This window comes from Phoenix dactylifera, chromosome 2 (assembly GCF_051530095.1).
Source record: "Phoenix dactylifera cultivar Ajwa chromosome 2, Ajwa_hap1_PhDact_Kaust_v1.1, whole genome shotgun sequence".
In the NCBI taxonomy this organism is placed as follows: Eukaryota; Viridiplantae; Streptophyta; class Magnoliopsida; order Arecales; family Arecaceae; genus Phoenix; species Phoenix dactylifera.
The window spans coordinates 48,710,474-48,717,320 of record NC_143191.1 but is presented as its reverse complement, the minus strand read 5'-3'; the positions used below and the strand labels follow the sequence as shown (position 1 = coordinate 48,717,320).

General features: G+C 37.2%; 1 non-coding gene across 1 annotated transcript; it reads left to right on the top strand.

Annotated features, from left to right (window-relative positions):
• The first annotated feature begins 2,389 nt into the window (after positions 1-2,389).
• On the top strand, positions 2,390-2,472 carry TRNAY-GUA (transfer RNA tyrosine (anticodon GUA)). The gene has a single exon. It is a non-coding gene; the product is annotated as a tRNA-Tyr (tRNA).
• The last annotated feature ends 4,375 nt before the right edge of the window (positions 2,473-6,847 follow it).

Below are 6,847 nucleotides of genomic sequence, written 5' to 3'. Positions count from 1 at the left end.
AGCCTCGCCGGAATTAGAGGTATGACCCTTAATCTCCTTCTCCTTTGTTTTCCCGTTCACCGCCCTCGTTGTCGGCCGAGTTTTTGCCGGAAAAATCCATGAAGAAGGGGCTATGTTCATCCCCTATTCTCCGATCCAAAAACCCCTGTTGTTCTTTTTCCGGCCTCCTTTGCTGTCGGCATTTGTTGCTGGAGATAGGGGCTTGTCCCCTTTGATGCCTTGAGCCGTCACCGGAACCCCATCATCGGAGATCATGAAGGAAGAAAGAGAGGAGCCGAAACCTCTATTTTTGGCCCTTTCTTCCTCTTCATTTTGTCGCCAGCCACCTTGTCACCGCTGCCAGTCTTCTGGCTATCGACCATCATGGCCACCTAACCATGGCCCTCACCTCCTCTTCCTTTTTCTTCTTCTTCTTCTTCTTCTTCTTCTTCCTTCTCTCTTTACTCTTCTTTTCTTCTTTCTTCTTTCTCGTTTCTCTCTCTTGTCCCTCTTTTCTCTCTCTTAGTACGCTTAGAGATCTTGGTTTAAGATCCTATCATCCTTTGTTCGGATCCAAGTTGACCCTGGGTGAAGGCCCTGAACCACCCTAGTACTCGGATGGTAGGCCGGCCCGTTACCTCGGTGTTGTCAGATCGCTTTGTAATTTGGTCATCATTGACCTTCATTGAGTCACTTAAATTATGTCTGATCTTGATCAGCTCAATTCAACTTGTTTAGACCGACCTATGCAGTCGGATACCGCTACCTGATCATTGCTTTTCATCCATCTTGATTCAGGCATGAGGTCGTATCCCCAATAATATCTTTATTTTTTAACTTTGTTTGGCTTTTAAGATAATGATAAAATTAATGATATTTTTAATGATATTAAAACAGCTAAACCTGACCCGTCTAACTGAAGTGGGATTTTTGAAGCGAGAAGAGTTAAGTAACCTAATGCGAGAAGTGTGTTTTCCAAATTTTTAGTAAAATAATAATTAGATGATTAAATTTGATTATGATATATGTTTTATACTTAGTTAATAGGTCAGGCATGTTAATGTTATGAAAGTAATTATTTTACAATATATTATATGCTATGTTATGAAATCTGAAAAATGTGATGGGACAAATTATGAAAAATTTGTTTTATATGTATGTATTCTTAGCATGGCTAAGATCTAGCCTCGCCAATGGGGATTATTTGTTGACTCTGTTGATTTATAATCTAAAAAACTAGTTTCGACACTGCACTACTAGTAATTAGAATACTGGTATTTGGATACCATACCACCAATGGTTAAGAATATTGGTGTTTAACACTTTGTATATTCTAACCTATGCCACTGGGTTATGTGGCCATAGCCTGATGTTGGATTTCTGGTATTAGTTTATGAAAATAATAGTATACTTCAAAAAGAGATATATGTAGTATTCAAGAATTGATTTATTTTTCAGTTAAAATCTTGCTCTTTAACTTATGATTTGGCATGCTTAGACACCACTTTGGGGTATTATGTTACTTACTGGCTTAGTATAGCTCATTATTATACTTTCTTTTTTTCAGATCCAGATGTATGATTGCTCGAAATTTAGAGGAGTGCGTTAGATCTTCTGAAGATACTTTCAGTTATTGGACTTCTAGTCAGACTATTTAGACTAGTTAGAATATTTTATTTGATTTAAGTAAATAGTTAGCATATGTTAACTTATGTCATGTTGGAACTATTGTAAAAATTATTTGAATAAATTATTGATTAAATAATTTGTAAGAATTATTATTGCTTTGATATGATCTATAGCCTTGCATACTTGTATGGTCCTCTATACAGGTATGCACGCTCTAGATTCGAGGCGCAGTGAAAGCATGGTGATACTTTGGGTAAGGTCCTGGGTTGTGATAGAAATGATATTAGAGCGGATCCGATCCATAACATATGTGGACTAGGGAACACTGCAGCACGGATCCATTGGGGCTGACCACAAGCCGATTGAAAGCTTGTGATTAAATTTGAATGGATTTGAACCCTTAGCCTGACGAGGATGGCAGGACTTAAACGGGGAGAGTATGTGAGGACTCGTGTGGGAGTGTACGCCTGTCTTCGCAGGTCATTCTCGACCTTATTAACTTCGAAAGAAATGATCTGGGAGGAGGACTAGGCGACGCGAGAATTCGTATGAGTGATAAGCTATATCACAAATTTGAGTAATATTCCCAACCATTGGTAATGTAAAGTCAGCAACACTTCTAAATGCCACTTCTTCCCGTCGCATCCGTCTTCAGGACGATATAGTCACAGGTTTTCACTTCTCAGTGAGTGAAAGATTTGTCCCCGGGTGTACGTTGAAAGCTTCTATCGTAGAACTAATTCGAGAGGGAACCCATTGAGGGGGGCGTCGGCCCGGGAAGGGGAGAGTGGCCGAGTGGTCAAAAGCGACAGACTGTAAATCTGTTGAAGGTTTTCTACGTAGGTTCGAATCCTACCTCTCCCACTTGTTGTAGACTATTTAGTCTCACATCAGTGATTCGCTGAGTACATCTTAGGTACTCATACAGGATCAAGAAACCCAAATAATATCTTCCAATTAGCCATTTTGGATGAGGTCCTAGGTTGTTACACACTGTCAGTAGACAAATCTAACTGACAAGCACAAAACATGTCTAGGAGAACAGAACAAAGGATGAAGTCTGAGCTCTAGGGACTAACATCTGAATTAGAAAAAGTAGGCAAGATAAGATCAAGTTTGATTGCATCATAAAAGGAAAAGTAATGGATAGCATAACTGCCATCCATTTAAAATAGGAATTGTATTGTAAAAAATTATGAATTTCTTGGAGAACATAATTTCATCTTGAGTTATTTTTCCTCAACTTCTTGCAGAAGTGACGCTTTTTTACTTCTTTTTGTTGTCCAGCCCTAAGGCTAGAGTACTAATTACATCTTCAAAAGCTTCCTCCTACTAAATCTTGATAAACTATGTGCAACAATTCCAGTGGAAAACAAATATCCCATAGAAGTACCCTATCACATCGATAGACCTAGTTAGCCAGAAGATCAGTGGCCTCATCTCATTTCTGATGAATACAAGTAACTCTCAAGTCTTTGTAGGCTTGCACCTTAAATACAAAGTCTGTTCTAGCAATAGCTACTATTTCTGACTGTGACCTCGCAACAATATGCCATTTGTGAACGTTTAACCATCCCCATGCAAGAATCTAAAACTTGTTGAAGGTTTAACCAACAAATAGAAGGTACGCTTACAGATAGGTAAGGCAAGACAAATGGTTAATTGGACATCCAGTTTAAAGAAAATGTTTATATGAAGATAAAGCTTTACCTGATTGCATCAATTTGACTTTGCAAATGGAGCCAGAATGTCGACGATCTTGTTGCCTTAGGTAAAATCAACAAATTTTGTATCTTCAGTAAAAGGACTGATTTCCTGTTTCTGTAATTTTTCCTGATCTAGATTCATTTAGCCCATTTTCCAGATCTTCTAAACTAAAGCCTGGAGTTACATAATGCCCTTTGACAACCTTCATGAGAGACATTGAATTAAATGTTGAGCAGCCCTTGATAGAGTAGAAACTTGACAATTTTAATTGAGGTGGGGAATATGATTCTCATCGATATTTACTTGAAAACTGAGAAGATAATATATGTTTACCTATGGGAAAATAGAATAAGAGCAATAACATATGTATTCAAGACTACTAGATTGATATGTGTTCATCGGACAAGGTTCTACCATTGCAAGTTTTTCAGCAGAACAATTTGTGATTATTGTACATTGTGTCACTAAGAAATTGATGTGTGTGGAACAACTTGGCAACATTCATAGTAAAAAATCTCTTCCACTTAGAGTAAAAGGTAATTATATAGAAAATATTTCCAAAAGAGTTGAAGTTAATTGCTCTGTGATATTATAAATAACTTCTTGATTTTTTTTCCTTCTGATAATGGTTGGAGGAACTTCATGAAGAATATGAATTGTTCTATGATGACATTCCATTCCATATGTTGACTAGAATAAAGTTTTAGCCAGTTATGACTCTGAAGTTTTAGTGGTGAGCTATAAACTTTTCATAGTGTTTTTTATTTATTAAATTTTGTACCATTTACCCTTTTTCACCTTTACACATTAATCAATCTTTCCTATGTATCGCATGGATGTTTTGCTTGTTCTATATTATACAAGACTAGCACCAAATTTGCCTTCTGAAAATTATGGAAGTCCCACAATGATAACAGAACCTTGGAAATCTCAAACTACTACTATGGTAATTCTTCCACTAACATTTTGCCAACGACTATACATAGGCTCATAATGGTCATTAGGAACCTCCTCCATACAGGTACACTAAAGTCTAATGCCTAATTTTCTCAAGCAAGAATCTCGCAAGATAAGGTAATGTTTACTACAATTCAGCAAGGAGAGTATTACATGCTGAAGAAACTACCTGAAAGATGGTATTCTATTAGAGTTGAGGACCTTGTGTAATGAGCTAGGCGGGCATGTACCAATGGTTGGAATTGGAACTGTAGAACGATTGATTGAACATAGTGGTTGGTTTCTGGACTGGCCAGTTTGCATGGACTGGGTCATATATTGATATAAATCTTAGCATGTGCTCGCTCAGGTTGAAGTCTGTTTAGTATTTCATATTCATCAGGAAGGCAATGCAGCAGGTTGGTTGGCCAATAACACTAGGATAAGGAAGTTGCGTTGCTTAGAGTCATCCATTTTCTTAATGTTTATAAAGATTAAGTAGGTGGCTGTCTTCAGAAGTAGGAAGAAAGGGATATACACATTCCGCAATGTGCAGCTCTTAGAAACCATTCTTCTGAGGATAATAGAAGGAATGGCCCCTTGAACTTGCCATAGCCTCGCTTGTCGATTTCCATGGCCAAGTTTTGTTACATCTTCCATGTACATAACCTGTTCTACTCAGAAACAATGAATAGGTGATTTCTTTCAGCTTATTAACTATTTATTTTTGATGTAACTATGTAACATTAATGTGTCTGGTTATAGTTAGTGAGACCTAAGAGGATCCACTTGGAATAAACATTACTTTAGAGAGAGATGAAGATGATGGAATCATATTACAGCAAGTGGACTCCCGCACTTTTTTATCATACAATTTTTGGAAAGAAGAGACCAAAAATTTTTCTGAATGTATCTTACTTAAGCTAGGTTTGATACTCCAAAAGTGTAGGATCAACCTTTTTGCATCAAAGCTGATAATTATTTATAGAAAACAGAAAGTACTAAATAGCCCACATATCTCCACCATGTTCCTTGGTGCTAGAAAGAAATAATAAAAGATAAAGTCTAAGAATACCATTTCCCCACTTTTTTTATCTTTAGTGTCGTCTAAGAATATCAGTTGAACAAAGCTCCGATACAAATCCAAGTAGCAACAATATTGCTGATTGTATCATATAGTGATACACAAGCAAAGTAGTTTTGCCAACTGGTTATGCGCTTGATTGGTGGTCAAGTTAAAGCTAGCTTTTACCACAATTAAAACTTTTGATGCATTTGTGAGCATGTGAATTTTTCCTAGTTACCCTTCGTATATTTCAAGTATTGCTCAAGAACACTTTCATAGAGGGTGAGCTTTGGTGCAATGGTAAGATTGCTCCATTGTGATCTAGAGGTTATAGGCTCAAAATACAGAAACAACTTCTCCACATAGGGGGTAACTCTGCGTACTTCTGACCCTCCCTAGATCCTGCAATGGTGGAAGCCTTGTGCACTCGACTGCCTCTTTAGCTGAAGAACATTTTCACTAGTGGTAACTAGCAAGCATAAAGTTAAACAAAAGATCCTAGAAAACCCATGCACTTCCAACAAAACAAAATTTGTTTGCAAAAATTAATAGGGTTTTATTATATAAAAACAAGCTACGCGAATGCAAATTTTACTTCCTAAATCAACATAGTCTTTTAATTTCTCTTCTCTTCAAATGATATTGTTTGTCCGTGTTGCAATTTGAGTATTTAGCAAGCATCACGGACAGTCGTTACCCTTAACATCTTTTGACACTTCTGTTTATGTTAACAGGCTTCTGTTACCAGTCATTTTGTCTTGATAGCCGATGTCCAATTAACTTGTACTCAGCAATCATTATAGTCGCTATAGTGAGAATTGCAAATCTTACTTTATCCTTGACATCACGGATAGCCGTTATCCTTGACATCTTCTTTTGACACTTTTGTTTCTGCTAATATTCTTCTGTTAGCAGTTATTTCGTCTTGATAGCCGATGTCCAATTAACTAGAACTCTGGCAACTGCTACAGCAGAAATTGGAAATCTTACTGTTACCACAGTTACTGCTACCATTACCAAAAAATTTGGCCTCAACATCTGTTCTTAGATTCTACTAAATCCTATGGTACTTTTGATACTAAAGGCCACAAAGAGCTCCTAGAAGCAAACTCTTTTTCGTGACTGAGGCAAACATGCCAAGATTAATCATCATTTCTTCGAAGATTAGTACACATGGAAGTAGTGCTCCAGCATACTCAGTCAGGATCCACAGCTGGATATCCTCGCCAAAAGCAAAAGTACATCATGAAAATTATTATATCAATCCATCCTTCTCATATATGCCGACTAAATGGCTATGTAGATATTATGAAAGTTATAGAGGATCAATCTTGCCTCGAAATTGCTGGAGGACGATGCTTTTGCAGTCCGTAGTCACATGCAGTTTAGGGCGCAGTACTCTGGTGATTAATGTCTGTATGATTCAAAACTTGTATCATTTGCATGCCTTGATGGCTTGATCAATTAAAGAGTACCACATTTTAAAGCCCACATGTCCCTAGAGTCCATTTAGCCCAATTCATTTAGCAA